Below are 16388 nucleotides of genomic sequence, written 5' to 3' on the forward strand. Positions count from 1 at the left end.
ACCCGAGGAGCAACCACATTGGGAGTGAATCAGATCAAAACTTTGCCCACGTCCGTGCAGCGCCTACTCTCTCGGAGGCAGCTCTGTGCTCTAGGCAGCTGGAAGGCAGAGCCCGGAGGCTTGGCCGTGGCATGTGCGTCCTTGCTTTGCCTCTTTTCTGGGGAAGTCAGGGCAGGGTGTGGACAGGTTGAAACAGCTCCTGAATATGTACCTTTTTTTTTTTTTTTTTTTTTTTTTTAATGGAGTTTCCGGAAAAGGCACTTCTGAACCTGGCACGAGCGAAGCTGTATAGATGGGCTTTTGTTTTTTTTGAATGCATGCATGCACCTTGGCTTCCTCCCGTCTGGAACCTCTGGCCCATTCCCTGCCCAGCCTCCTCCACCTGCTATCTGGGGGCAGTGCTAGGGAGTACTCACGATTAGATCTTGTCACTGTTCATTCCCAGGAACTATGGCTTTTCTCCGCTTCTTGCCCACTGTCCAATAATCATTTTATAGACCTTAACCCTTTCCGAGTACGTTTGCAAGTAACTGTGATTACCAATCAACCTGAATAGAAATGCGCACAAAAATCGGTTACTTCTTTCCCACGCACCTTGACATTTACGACAGTTGCTTCCTATCCAAGGAAAGGAAAATCATATCCCTGCAAAAAGAGATTTTCAAAACCACTTAGAAGGCCCTTTGTCCATTTGCCTTAGACAAGTCAACTAGAGAGACCAAGAGTTGATTTAGGGTCCCCAGGTGACCTGGATAATGTTTTATTTCCCATAAGATTAAAATCTAAAGTGGTCTGTAAGTCAGGGAACATGAACGTTTGCTCTGGTCACATTGAAGTTTTCCTTGATTATTGTCATTTTAGGGTATGATTCTCCCCCTGAGCTGTAACAGTGAGACCCAGCCTGACACTCTTGACCTCTTCCCTTTCTGATCTTAGCTCTCCTCCATGATGTCTGCCTGTAATCCTGAGTCCACCTAAGAAAATGAGTTGCCCTGCAAACCTTTGCAGTACCTAGCTTGTGCATGTGTTGTCCCTCTGTGTGTTGAAACGCTTTTGGAATTCAGCAGAGCAAGGAGGCCAGTGTCCTCACCCCAGGACACTGATCTATGAAAGGTAGACGGTGCTCTCTTGCCAGGTCACCCTGTGATAGGTCGGCAAACTGATTAGCCAACAGAGCCAAATATCAATAGTACAATGATTGAAGTTTCTTTTGAGAGCCAAATTTTTTAAACTTAAACTTCTTCTAAAGCCACTTCTTCAAAATAGACTCGCCCAGGCCTTGGTATTTTGTGGAAGAGCCACACTCAAGGGGCCAAAGAACCACAGTTTACCAACCACAGATCTAGACAAACTATATCCCTCAAGTGGGAAAAATTACCTCCATTTCTAATGTGCGCTTTTGTACTACATTTAGAATGTGCTAATGATGAATTTTTTAAAAATATTTTTTATTGATTTTAAAGAGAAAGGGAGAGGGAGACACAGAAACATCAATGATGAGAATCATTGATCAGCTGCCCCCTGCACTCCTCCTACTGGGGATTGAGCCCAAAACCCAGGCATGTGCCCTCATCAGGAACTGAACCGTGACCTCTTGGTTCAGAGGTCAATGCTCAACCACTGAGCCATGGTGGCAGGGCTAGCCAAACCTAATCTTACTGCTGAAGTAAGGAACCTAAATGTGAAATCAATTCATGAAAATCAAAACTATTCCTGCATGCTAGTACTAATAAACTAGAAAATACAGCAAAACTGTAAAGTTAAGAATTCACCTGAGATAGAATGCACAAAACCTTTAGGAAGAAAATATTTAGTCTATTAAAAGACTCCAAAGAAGATCTAAGTAGGGGAATATGTAATATTTGTGGGTAGGATTGTTAAGCTCTGAATGATCTCTAAATTTATTCATAATCTCAATGTAAACCTTTCAAACTTGTAGCAGGATTTTAGGAATTTAAGCATCCTGAAATGCATACAGAAGACTAAATTCCATTATAACCTGGCCATTTTTAAAAAAGAAAACCTGGCCAGGACCGGTTTGGCTCAATGGATAGAGCGTCGGCTTGGGGACTGAAGGGCCCCGGGTTCGATTCTGGTCAAGGGCATGTACCTTGGTTGCGGGCATATCCCCAGTAGGGGGTGTGCAAGAGGCAGCTGGTCGATGACTCTCTCTCATCGATGTTTCTAACTCTATCTCTCTCCCTTCCTCTCTGTACAAAAATCAATAAAATATATTTTTTTAAAAAAAAGAAAAAAGAAAACCTGAAGGAGGGGAAATTCACCCTTCCAGATAGTAAGACATATTATGTTACAGTAACAGGAAGGCAGAACAGAATAGAGAACTCAGAAACAGCCCATTTACCTATGAGAACTTGGTATGCAATAATGGCAACAGCACACAAAATCTATGATGAAATCATGCTGAGATAGTCAACTGTTGCTGCAATAATAACATTATATAACAAATAATCCCAAAAGATTAGTACCTATAGCAGCCATTGTTTCTTCTCCTTCATGAGTCTGTATGTGAATCGATATTTTGCTGATCTCACCTGGGCTCATCAGGACTTGGCTGGGCTCAGCAAAGTTCAGCTGGGGCTGGCTCCAGGACACAGGTAAAGTTCAGGTCTTCATTACATGTCTCATTCTGGCCATGGCAGAAGCAGAAAAAAAGTGAAGTCAAATCACTCAAACACATTTAAGGCCCCTGTTCCCATCACATCTTCTAACCTTCCATTGGCCAAATAAGTCACATGGCCATGTCCAACCTCACTAGTGAAAGAACTGCAAAATCACATAGCAAAAGGCCTGGGTATATAAATCTATAGCAGGAAAGACATAAAGGGTTGGGAATGATAATCCAATCTAACACAGAGGTTTCTTAAATAATATTAGGAAAATTGGTTCATTGTGGAGAAAAAGATGCATCCATATCTAATGCCATATGCAAAGGTATGAGCCCTCAGTGAATTTTAAAAAGCCTAAAAGTCAAAGGGAAAATTATAAGGCCAATAGAAATTAAAAGCAGAAGAATAGCTTTGGAATCCTAGGATAGAAAAATGCTTCTTAAGTAAGACTCTAAAAGCATAAACTATGAAATCAAAACAATGATAAACCATACTAAATCAAAATTAGAGTTTTCTATTCAACAGAGAACATCATACATAAGATAAAATTGATAGATTGAGAGATATTCCCAAAGGTTAAAATCAACAAGAGATTAATATCTAGAATATTCTAAGAATTCCTGCAAATCATTGAGAGAATACACACACACACACACACAAACAAACAAACAACCCACAGAAAACATAATAGAAAAATAGCCAAAGAATATGAAGTCAAATTTACAGAAAAGAAACTTGAGAAACTAACAAGTAGATGAAGAGATATATAGATAAAAGCATATTAATACAACAAGACACTTCCTTACATGCATTAGGCAAAAATGTGAAAGATGGTTAACACCCAGTGTTGGCGAGGCTGGGAAGAAGCCATTGCTATTAGAATTAAGTCCAGGTCATTTTGGAGTTGTCCTGTGTGCTTTTGTACTGCATTTAAGAATGTGCTAATGATGCATTTTTTAAAATTTACGTGTGTTTTCCCGATGGCCCAGCAGTTCCCCTCCTGGGAAAATACACCTCTAAGAAACTCTAGCACAAGCCCATAACAGGACACGAGTGAGAATACTCATCACAGCAGCCTTTGAGATAGCAGCGAAATTATGTGCAAACTTAGTACCCATCACCTGTAAAATGGTAAGCAAAACCATGAATACTCTGCAATGACATGCAGCTGTTGGAAGTAATGTAATAAACGTTCATCTTGCAACATGGATAAATCTTTAAATGATGTTATACCTGGGGAAAAAAAAAAAGGATAAGAAAGAAAACAAGATCATGTAAGCCCCGGGCCTTGGGATGTATTTCATTATAGGATGCATCAATATGTTTTTCATTTCTGCTCTTATCGGGGACACTCAGAGGGGAGGAGACGGAAGGTGCTGTTACGACTCACTTCTGACTCAAATATTCTCCTCCAGTTTTCACATGAAGTTGTGGCAAGCTTTCCTGCAGGCCCTTCCCCCACTTCCCCTACCCATAGCTTCTCCCCCATGGCAGGCTCTGTTGCCTCCCTGATCCCCCATATGTGGTGAATATACATGTACCTGGTTCTAAGTTTCCTTCCCAGGCTGGGTGGGAGATGAGTGATGGTTCTTGAGGAGTGGGCTGTGCAGTCAGGGATGTAAAATACCATCTTGCCCCTGTGCTACTCACACCTGCCTACATCCCCATTTCCAAGTGAGAAACACCCAAACATTCTCTGGATTTTAGAAAGCTTTCTTTCAAGACTGCCCTAAAAATGTGTTTGCTTGTGTATTTTTATATACCTTCTAGGGTGCTATCGGTGCTAATAATAACCATAAGGATGATATAGAACAGTAATTGTAATATTAGCTTTGTGTCAATAAGCAGGAGACCGGAGGCCTTTTTAAAATTGACCGAAAGGGATGCGATTGGGAAAAACTTAACTTGCTGTCGAGGCTTAGGACACGTATCAGAAATAGATCCTCGAAATCAGGGTTGATAAACAAGTAAAAGGAGTTGCCAGGAGGTTTGGAGATGATAGATAGATGAGTTAGGGGGCTTTCTAACCTAAAGACTGGCATAAATGCGATGGCTCTTGAAATTTCTTCCCAGCCCTGTGTGGTTGTGAACCTCTACACAGTTGTTTTCCACAGAGGTACACTGGAAATAGCCCCCACTTGGATGCTGCTGCCTTAAAAGCCTGCCTCTACCCAAAGCATTCCTTAATGGCTCATTACTAGCATATGAAATCCTGACCCTTCATAATGGCTGTGATTTCATGGTCCTCAAACTCGCATATGCAGGCGCTTGCCTGAGCCCAGGTAGGGAGCTCTGCAGGGTAGCAAATGAGGACCAGCTGCCCACACCCCTTCCTGGGGGACTGAGCAACAGCTGCAGGCTTCTCTCCAAACAGCTCTGGGTCCCCGGTTTGTGCAGAAGCCAGACTGTGAGCCTGCGAAGATGACTGTTCTCAGGATCCCATATCGTATGGTCCCACTTAAGGTCTCTAATGCCCATCACTAGCTCCCCATATTGGAGCATTAATGTTAGCTTGCCTCTATTACATAACTCTAACCCTAACCGGTCTAATGATTTATTCATCTGCCGTTTCTCTAATTCCTAGGAGCTGTGTGATCCCATCATTCTGCGTTTGTTGAACACTTTCTGGGTTCTAGACAGTCTTGGGAGGTGTAAACGGAAAAGTAGGTTGAGCCCAGATTATGGGACCCTAAATGCCTGGTTACGAGTGTCAATTTATAGGTTAAGGAAGTAGGGAGCCTTCAAAGGTGTTTGAAAACTGGAATAGCATGATGAAAATAGTGTTTTAAACTTAATTGAGCAAAACTTGGAGGAAAGGACAAACAACTATTAAGTCCTGTTATAGGAAAGCCTGTCTGATAAGTCCTATGATATTATAGGAAAGCCTCTCTAATTTATAGTGGCTAGATGTTGTTCTGTGTCTGTTTTTAATATAGGGGGTAGCATTTTGAGATATTAGCCAGTGTAGTTTCCCTGTATTTCCTATACCTGAGTCCATTTCCTCAGGGTATGTATATGCACAGAAGAGCTTTGGGGAGAAAGAAGGGTCAATTCCTGACTTCCTGGTCTCAACATGGACTTGAAGAACTCCCAGCGGAAACACCAGCTCTAGAGAAAGGCCCAAGTTTTCATAAGCTACAAGGCAACATGAAAGCATAGATCTGGACGCACAATTTGTGGGTTCTTTTTCATTTTTCATTTCTGTTCTTTTTCATGTACTTTCTACCAACACTCTTCCAGAAGAAAGGGTTGTTAAATGTACTAGGATATAGACGTTTTCCCCTTCTTCTACAGTTTTTATCTCAATGTGCGTTGGTTTTTAAAATCTGTTCTTTAATGTCATTAAGCAAAAATTGAAATTATTAGCCCGAGTCTTATTGTTCATTTTTGTATCAGGCAATACCAGTTTTAAATGCAACTATAACAGCATATAACTTCTAAGCAGAATCACTGAAATTATGCAATTTATATCTTGTAACTTGGGCGTGCCTTGTATTTTATTCTTACCCCAGTGCAGTGGTCGGCAAACTGCAGCTCTTTGGCCCCTTGAGTGTGGCTCTTTCACAAAATACCACGGCCTGGGCGAGTCTATTTTGAAGAAGTGGCGTTAGGAGAAACTTAAGTTTAAAAAATTTGGCTCTCAAAAGAAATTTCAGTCATTGTACTGTTGATATTTGGCTCTGTTGACTTGAGTTTGCCGACCACTGCCCCAGTGGGACAATGTAACTCAGTCGTTGTTCTTTTTCATTTTTCATTTCTGTTCTTTTTCATGTACTTTCTACCAACACTCTTCCTGCACTTCATTGATATCTAAGGAAGGGCTGAAAGGGAAAGGTACTATGAGGTGCCCTATACTTCCCTTTCCTTCTATGTCTTCATTTTAGCATACAGGGCTAACACAGTGAAGTACCCAACGGAAGAAAAGCTATGATAAGACTTCTGGGCTGCTCATGTTTCTTAGAATGCCATTGTCCTTTCTCTGTGTTCAAACAAGTCCTGGTTTGAAGGAAAGCATGGCCCCTCAGGGTTGTCAGCGCCCCCACTTAATCAAAGATGAAACACACATCTCACTGCACTCCCAGGACCGTGGGACGTCCAGAATTCTGTGCTCACAGGGCAGTAGGAGCAGCAGAACTTCATGGCACTCATACCCCTCTGCTCATGTGCCACTGTCCCATTGGATTTCACAATAAAACACAGATTTGGAAGTAAAATCAAGACTTGAGACAGCACAGCAGCGGAGCGCCCTTCTGATTTCAGGTAATGTGCAGCTGTGCAGGAGACCCTGTGTGAAAGCTGGATGAAGGGCCAGAGTGCCCTGCCGTGGACAAGCTAATGATGCTCTGGACTGGGGGGGGGCGGGGATTCAAAACTCTAAATAGGAATGTGTCTCTGAGAAAGGGGGCTGCGTCTTGCTCTTCTGCCCACTTCCACCTCCCTACCGGGTCACATCCCAGAATCCACTGGGAGGTGGGCAGATAAAAGCAGGGAAAGCCTGGCCCTCACTTCCGAAGTTTCATGTCATCTGTTGAGAACTTGGAAAATTACAAAGAAAAAAAAAATTAAACTATATCATTTTGCTATCCAGAGAGAGTCACTATTAAAATTTCGGTCTATATGTGTTCAAAATTTAGAAATGAATAATAATATATGGTAAACATTTCTCATGCCATTTCATATGCTTCTAGAAAACAGTTTTAAATGTAACTTCATTTTTATTTATTTTTTGTGAATATGTGGTGGGATTTTGCACAATGAATTCTAAAGGGAAGGATCTATCAGCAGGGAGCCTGGTCAGGAAGTGAATGCAAGAATTCAAGAGGGGATCTGGGCTGGAGGTCGGCAATGCCGGGAGAGAGAGAGAAGGGGCCTGGACGAGGCTCAAAATAGAACACTGAGTGAAAAACGCAAGTCATCAAAGATCCCATCTATTTATAGTCCAAAAGGCAGAGAAAACTAAACACGATGTTATTCAGGAATACATACATAACCATTACAACTACAAAGTAAAACATGATTCTGAAAAGTATTCCTGAGGCGAGGCCAGGGAGGTGAAGGTGCTTAGAAATGGGCACTCAGGAGCTTCTAAGGCACTGAGGATGTTCTATTTCTTTTTAAATATGTTTTTGTTGATTTCAGAGAGGAAGGGAGAGGGAGAGAGAGATAGAAACATCAATGATGAGACAGAATCACTGATTGGCTGCCTCCTGCGTGCTCCCCACTGGGGATCAAGCCCGAAACCTGGACAGGTGTGACCTCCTGGTTCGTAGATTGATGCTCAACCACTGAGCCACATGATGTTCTATTTCTTAAGTCTGGGTATAGACACATGTGTGTTCAATTTATTATTTTTTTTTAACATGGTACGCTTTCATTTTATATATTCTTTTGTATAATCTGATACAGGCTAGTATATCTTAAGCCAATTGCAAAAGACCCAACCTCACTCTTCTCTATCCTGAGGCCTTGCCAGACAGGTTATATACAAATGGGGCTCTTCTTCCCCAACTGCTTCACCGTGTGCACAATTTAATCTTGTCCTTAAGTAGCTGTCTGGAGTATATTTATCTGAACGTGTCATTTCTGAGTTGAGACCTGCAGCAATGCAAGCATGCACCAGAATATGGATATGCAGACACGCAGATAAACAAAGGTCTAATCCTGCAGGATGAGCATGGCCACCGGCTGGAAAGGCTTTCTGCTCTGAAAGCATCTGCCTTGCAGCACGAGCAGCAGGTGCATGTCATTCTTTTCCAGCTTCCGGGGCAGTCACTCCAAACCAAAGCTAAGATGTTGAAGGGAGAAGTAGCAGGCAAGTGCCTCACAGGGTCCCCTTTACGGTGTGGCAAGATCATCAAGGAGAATTACTTGTGGATCTCTCCTTTCTGTAGTAGACATGCTACAGAAGATCCTTCCAGCAGGCTCACAAACCTTTTTTTATCCCACTAGTCTACACATAGTTTATTCTAAAATGCATACCACATGTATAAATGACACCTAAAAGCTGTGATTAGTGTTTAGAGCTAAAGTAGAGAGCAAAGTTAGCTTAGATGAAGGTCTCTTAAAAACCCTTTATGAATGATAGTGTACCTGGCGCTATACTATAATATGAAAAGTGGTTCACTTTTCATGAAAATGGTTTCTGAAAGTGGTTATAAAAGGCCTTTTTGGTTCTTAAGGAAGTGGAATATAAGCTATGGGCAGTCCTAACCTATGCCCCAAACACATCATGTCACATTGGAGACCATGGCAAACCTCTCTTCCCAATAGTAATTCTACTCTGAGTCCTTCGTACCTGCCAGGCTCTCCATACATTAGCCTATACACACCATTTCTGTGTGTTCACAGATATCCTTCCTCCTTGTCGTCATTATCTTCTTCACCACAAGGCATTGATTGCTGGGCCCTCAAAAGAAACCACCTGGGCAACATCAATCCCACATTCATCCTTGTTGTCATGCTGAAGAGTAACAACATACACTCCCATGAGCGCATGTAAGAAATACCTACATCATTTTGCAGTATGTAAGTGTACCAAATCAGCACACTGTAGACCTTAAACTCATACAGTGTTATATGTCAGTTACTTCCCAATAAAGCAGAAAAAGAAACCTACAATGGAAATGAAAATATAAATAATTTGGCTCACTTCTGGTATTACTCCCTAGTGCTCACCCTAGTCTACCCCTGCCTCTGCTGTTCTTTTTTCCACTTGGTTACGGAGGCAGAAACACTCTGAGCACACGGCAATATTTTGAAATCTACCCACTTGATCTTTACATAGGAAGTTATGGTAGGCAATATGAATTCTGATAAACAAGATTATAAGTGATAGAATGGCGCAAAAATAAAATGGATGAGTTATTAAGTCTCTACATAATTATTTTATAATAGGTATCCAATTGACCTTTAACTCTGCCACTGCTCCCATTCATAACATATCACAAGCACAGAGAACAAAAATCAACAACAGAGTGCCATCTATAAAAACGATGGTAATAAAGTTGTAGCAACCATTGGGCAAAGCATTTCTATGATAATTCATAGATCAGGTAGAGCAAGGTGAAAAGAATGCTGAGGATAAAAGCTTTAGCTTAGTTTTGTTTTGTTTCATCACAGGAAAATTCTCTAAAATGACAATAATCCCAAACATAGAACTTCCATAAATGAAAGAGAGATCTATTATATGTGAATAAATTTAGAAAAAAATGTAAAGGTAAAAAAAAATAATGTAAAGGTATTTTTAATTTAAAATATGAATGCTATTAGAACAAAATTCAAAGATACAAGAGAATGTATAATAGAAAATAAGTTCTTGTCCCATCCCAGCTTCCCAGTTACCTCCCAGGAGGAAAACATTATTACCAGTTTTGTAAATATATGTAAATATTCATATATATACATATATATGTATATATATATAAAAGTTAATACATGCAGTATATTTATTTTTATAATATAAACTAGTGTCCCAGTGCATGAAATTAGTGCACATCCAAAGGGAATTAATTAGAGGAAAGAATTTAATATTGCTATTTGCCCTTTCTCTATAACAGAAGTGTCAAAGATGAAAGAAAATTAGTAAAATGTATATGAAAACCTTCCTCCTGTCAGAGTCTGGGGCACATCCACATGTGCTTCAAAATCTCATGAGACCCAGACCCGACCAGCACCCCCCATTGGGCTAGATCCAGACCCGGCCAGTCCCACCCTTATCAAGCCCCGCCAGGGAGGGGGCATGGCCTGAGGTCCCCCATCAAGCCAGGTAAGTGGGAGCAGCCTCAGGTCCCCCATAAGTCCCGTTGAGCGGGGGGCATGGCCTGAGTTCCCCAGACACAACACTGGGGGTGCACCTGGTAGGGGGCATGGCCTGAGATCCCCTAGCTTGGCACTGGGGTGGGGGGAGCAGCCAGAGGTCCCCTAGTGCAGCACCAGGATGGGAAATGCACCTTAAGGTCCCCTGTCAATCCCTGCTAGGTGAGGGGTGCGACCTGAGGTCCCCTGTCAAACCCTGCCGGGTGGGGGGCGAGATCTGAGGTCACCTGTCAAGCCCCATGGGGGAGGGGGAAGGCGTAGCCTCAGTTCCCTGCTGATTGCTCATTAAGGCTCCATATGGGAACTTGGCCTCAGCTGTGGGCACAGCCATCTTTGTGACTGAGTGATGGTCAATTAGCATATTCCCTCTTTATTAGATAGGATTACAATGTTTTATAATGTTTATGCATCTTTCTTTATTCACTGCCTTAATCTTATTCAAGATTAGGCCAGCCATCGTTGCTCAGTGAGTATCAACCTATGAACCATGAGGTCACAGTTGGATTCCAGCTCGATCGGGTTCACCAGTGTGAGGAGTGCAGGAGGCAGCCAATCCATGATTCTCTCTCATTACTCATGTTTCCATCTCTCTCTCCCTCTCCTTTTCTCTCTGAAACCAATAAATATATATTTTTTAAAGACTGTAATAGTTCATCATATAGATGTACCATAACTGCAGAACATTTATATTGTTCTAACCTTTTGTTAGTACAAACACTGTGACAACCAATGACTTCATGCGTATAATGTAACTGATAAACTCCCAAGAGAGAAATTGCTGAGTCCAAGGGCATGTGCATTGAAAACTGAGTTGGTGCCCTAGCCGGTTTGGCTCAGTGGATAGAGTGTTGGCCTGTGGACTAAAGGATCTCAGGTACCATTCTAGTCAGACACGTACAGGGGATTGCAGGCTCAATCCCCACCCAGTCAGGGATATATATAGGAGGCAACCAGTCGATGTGTCTCTTTCCCATCAATGTTTCTCTCTCTCTCTCCCTCTCTCTCTCTCTCTCTCTCTCCCTCTCTCTCTCTCTCTATGGGAGGCAACCAGTCGATGTGTCTCTTTCCCATCAATGTTTCTCTCTCTCTCTCCCTCTCTCTCTCTCTCTCTCTCTCCCTCTCTCTCTCTCTCTATGGGAGGCAACCAGTCGATGTGTCTCTTTCCCATCAATGTTTCTCTCTCTCTCTCCCTCTCTCTCTCTCTCTCTCTCTCCCTCTCTCTCTCTCTCTATGGGAGGCAACCAGTCGATGTGTCTCTTTCCCATCAATGTTTCTCTCTCTCTCTCTCTCTCTCTCTCTCTCTCTCTCTCTCTCTCTCTCTCTCTCCCTCTCTCTCTCTCTCTCTGTCTCTCCCCCCCCTCCCACGCTCTCTTTTAAAGAAAAAAAAAATTAATAGAAATGTGATGGCTATTGCCAAATTATCTTTCATGGGGATCCCAGCATCAAATGGGTATTTTATAATGCACTATAACAATTGCTATTGTGGTTGTTCTTTAACTTTATTAAGTACGTATACAGTACTAGGGCATAGCACTCGCCACAGTAAAATCATGTCATAATACTATTATTATAGACACCCCTCACTTTATGGGCCAGATGCTAGCAAGAACAGCATGTTAGATATTACCCTGCCTGCCTCTTGTGGTCTTAGAATTACCTGCGTGGTGACCAATCTGTGGCTTAGCAAGGCTTTCAAAAAACAGGCCTACACAAAGCCCAGAGGATATGTAGGGCAGCGAAAATGCTTTGGAAGACATTATAAAGATGAGCATATATTATTAAACGTTTGTCCAAACTTATAGACTGTACATACTGAGAGTGAACCCTTACGTAAGCCAAAGACTTTGAGTGACTATGCTGTGCCAGTGTAGGCTCATCCTTGGTTTAAAAAAAATAAAAAAGGTACCATTTTGGTGAATGATGTTGATAATGGGGAAGGCGACGCATGTGTGAGGGCAGAGGGCATATGGGAAATCTCTGTACATCCCTTCCAATTTTGTTGTAAACTTAAACTTGCTCTAAAAGATAAAGTCTTTTTAAAAAGGCCTATATCTACATATGCATATCCTTTTTTTCTTAATAAATCTAAAGGGCAGTACTTCTTTGATGGACTCTGGAGTTTATAAAGTGAAACTGAATAGAAACCAAGATGAAAGATAGCCGTCCAGGCAACCTCTCGAGCACTGACTGGCAACTAAATTATGAGAAATAAATTACGGTTTTGAAAAATCCCCTGTTTTAATTACTGCAAATGTCAATGTGACTAGGTAAGAATTATTTTTAATCATCTATAATTACATGGATAGTGTGCCTCTAAAAGCAGAGTCGTACGTACCCAAAAGCCACATTTTTTTTTTCTTCAAAAAGCCCCAAGACAAACTTTGCTTTTGTTTGAAACGTGCTGTATTTTCCCTTTACATGCTCTCCCTCCCTAATATGTACGGTTAGAATCACTGGCTTTCAGCAAATACAGAAAACCGGCTAAAAACATATTTTCCCCTGAATTCAATGGGTTTGCGTCTTGATAGACGCAGTTTGAGCAAATTCTTGGCGAACATTTCACGAACTCACAAGAGACTAAGAATGTATTGAACATGTTTAGGAGATGTAAAATAAAGCCGTGTAGGTTTTTTTTTTTTTTTTTTTTTTTTAAGCTTTAGAAAACTGGGGAATTCCCTGAGCCAGAGGGAGCGCGCCTAGACCGGCAATGAATGCAGCCGCTGACACTGTGAAGGAAAGCACAAAACACAATTCCCCCTTATCGCCGAGTTTAGGATCTCCCATTCTAGGTAGGATTTTTCGTTCCCTCCTTCACGAAGGAGAGAAGCAGAGCAGGGCGAGCCAGGTCTGCGGTCGGAGGAGCGTCTATAAATAGAAGGTGGAGTGTTCCTATGGGGGGGCGGGGGTGGGTGCGTCCCGGCGGCCCTGCCCGCAGCTGCCCGCGCCGGGGCGGCCGCGGGAGCCACCGCGTCCCCGGGACGCCGGCCCAGCCTTGCTCCGGAGCTAGAGACCTGCGGGGAGGACAGATAGGGCGGCTGGAGGCCCCCCGACGACCCCCGCATTACCCCAGCCCCAGGCTGGATCGGATCCACTCCAGGGCGCACCGTCGCCAGCGGAGAGGCGGAGCGCCCTGGACTGCGGCGCCCCAGCTCGGGTGGCAGCCAGGCGCCGCCGCGGTCCTCCTCCGGCCGCTTCCCCTCCCCGTCCCCACGCCTCCCCGTCCCCCCGCCTCCCAGTACGCCCGCCTCCCCGTCTCCCCGCCTCCCCGCTTGCCCATCCGCCTGCCTCCCCTCCTCCCGGCTTCCCTGTCCCCCGGCCTCCCCGCCTCCCCGCCTCCCCGCCTCCCCGCCTCCCCGCCTCCCCGCCTCCCCGCCTCCCCGCCTCCCCGCCTCCCCGCCTCCCCGCCTCCCCGCCTCCCCGCCTCCCCGCCTCCCCGCCTCCCCGCCGGCGGCGGGAGAACAATAACCGCGGACAATGCGAGGGGAGTTCCGAGGGGGCGGCCCGGGCGCCCCGCGCGGCTGGAGGCCACGTGGAAGGCGATCTGGGTCTGCGGAAACCTACCATCTCCAAGGGCCCGGGCTGCTCCCGGCCGGGGAGAATTCCCTCCAGCCCAGACAGAACGCCAGCAGTTGGTGAACACGCGCGCAGCCTGTGTATTTGGGTTCTTTTCTATTTCGGGGATCCGAATCTCGGCAGCCACTTGTGGAGTTTCCACAGGCCGGCCTTTTTGTAAACAGATCGCTCCGGGATTCCCTACGCGGCCTCCCGCCGTGGCCTGTTCCTCCAGCTCGACCCTGTCTAGCCTCCATCGAGAGTCACCCGCTCTCCCCCGCCCTTCTCTTCTTCCTCCTCTTCCACACACACACACACACACACACACACACACACACACACAGAGTTTTGTTCCCCTTGCACTTTCTCTAATGCGTACGTGTCCTTAGGTTCCCCCTTCTTGCCAATGTGTTAATTTTATTTCAATCACTCTCACACACCCCTCCCCCCTCAATTCCTTTGTCTTTTTTTCACGGGCAACTATATTTGAGTGATTTTTTTTTCTTCCCACTGGTGAAGGTTGTTTCACCGTAAGGACTCAAGGGTTCCTGGGGGAACACCAAGAGGATTTCATTGCATTTTTTTTTTTAATACTTTATTGATTTTTTACAGAGAGTAAAGGGTGAGGGATAGAGAGCTAGAAACATGGATGAGAGAGAAACATCGACCAGCTGCCTCCTGCACACCCCCTACCGGGGATGTGCCCACAACCAATGTACATGCTCTTGACCGGAATCGAACCTGGGACCCTTCAGTCCGCAGACTGACGCTCTATCCACTGAGCTAAACCGGTTTCGGCTCATTGCATTTTTTTAAAAAAATTATTTTTTACCTCCCTCTGGCCACTCCCATCCCCAGCACAAGCCTCAACCCCCTACTGTCTGTGTCCATGGGTTATGCTTATATGCATGCATACAAGTTCTTTGGTTGATCTCTTATCCTCAAGCCCTCCTATTCCTCCCCTGACTTCCCTTTCATTGCATTTTATCTCGGGGAACTGTCAGACAGTTCCATGTCCACAGAGTCTGGGCTAGCCGGAAGTTGTGTACTTATATGTATGTCAGACCTTCCTAGCTGAAGAAATCTCAAAGCTCTGTAGCGTCTTGGGTGCCGGGCTGCTTCTTACAATAAAAAGGCATTCAGGAAAAGAGGGGCGGGAGGGCATTTTCAAGTTAGGCCTCTGACTATGGATCTTACACTCATTTCAAAGCAAATTGTTGAGCTTACAGTATTTGAAAGTCAGGGCATTGGCGTCTTTCAGTCACCCGTGAAATGCCATCTCCTTGGTCATCTTCTTGCACGTGTTCCCATCTGTGGAATGAATATTTATCTCACCACTTGGTTCTTTCCTCTGAGTTGGTCTGGAGTACAAAGTACAACCCTTTATCAGCAATAACTCTTAGACTTGGGACCTGAAGAAAAGGCAGCCAAAGGAAAGGAAAGAGAAAGAAAGGAAGGAAGAAATGAAGAAAGAAAGAAAGAAAACAATAGAGAAAGAAGCCAGTCAAAAGAACAGCTAAAATTTTATCCAAAAGCATACCTTTTGTGGCCAGAATGTTTGGAGGTGAGAATGAATGTGAGTGGCTGTATGTGAGGTAGGGGTGGGGGTGACACAATCATTACACATTTCCAGGAGGCCTTTGCTTTGCCAGGGCTGACCCTCAGGTTGGGTGGGGCCTGAACACAGCACAAATCACATTTCTATGCAGGTGACATTGGAACTGAACTTGGTGCAGCCTTGACAGAGAGAAAAGCAGCCAGCGTCCGGAGAGGAAGAGGCCCCTGGGGGAGGAGAGGGGACTGGAGGGTAACTGCAGGCTTGCCTTTTCAGCAGCAGCTGTGAACCGGGGGGCTCTCCTCCATCCTGCCACCACTTCCGCCTGCCTGAGTTACTAAACCCACTTTCTCCCAGCCGGGGCCTCCACTGAAGGCAGATCAAGAGCAAGCTACAGATCATGAGTAATCCTATTTGCATACACCATGCTCACAGCCTTCAAAAAAATTATTAAGGATTTGAGGCCCCAAAGGTCGGGTCCAACCACCAGGGTTAAAACTCAACAATATCATCATTTATTGCAATTTATTTCATGCCAGGGCCTCTGCGATGACCTTTAACACTGCATCTCATTGAATCTTCACAACAAGACTCTGAGGCAGATATTACTGTCCTCGTTTGACACATCAGAAAACTAAGGCGCAGAGGAGTGGCTAAGAGCTTACTTGCCCAAGGTCACAGGCCCGTGAGTGGTAGACCAGGATGGACTCAAGCCCTACTCTAGCTTCAAAGCCTCGTTTATAATCCCCTCTCCGCAAGGGGAGGAGATAAAGGCAATCCTCAGCTATGGGGACCTGGGAATTCATCCTGAGGTGGGGGAGACTTGGGGTACCTATCCC

This window comes from Pipistrellus hanaki (assembly GCF_964339955.1).
Source record: "Pipistrellus hanaki genome assembly, chromosome: 12".
Lineage (NCBI taxonomy): Eukaryota > Metazoa > Chordata > Mammalia > Chiroptera > Vespertilionidae > Pipistrellus > Pipistrellus hanaki.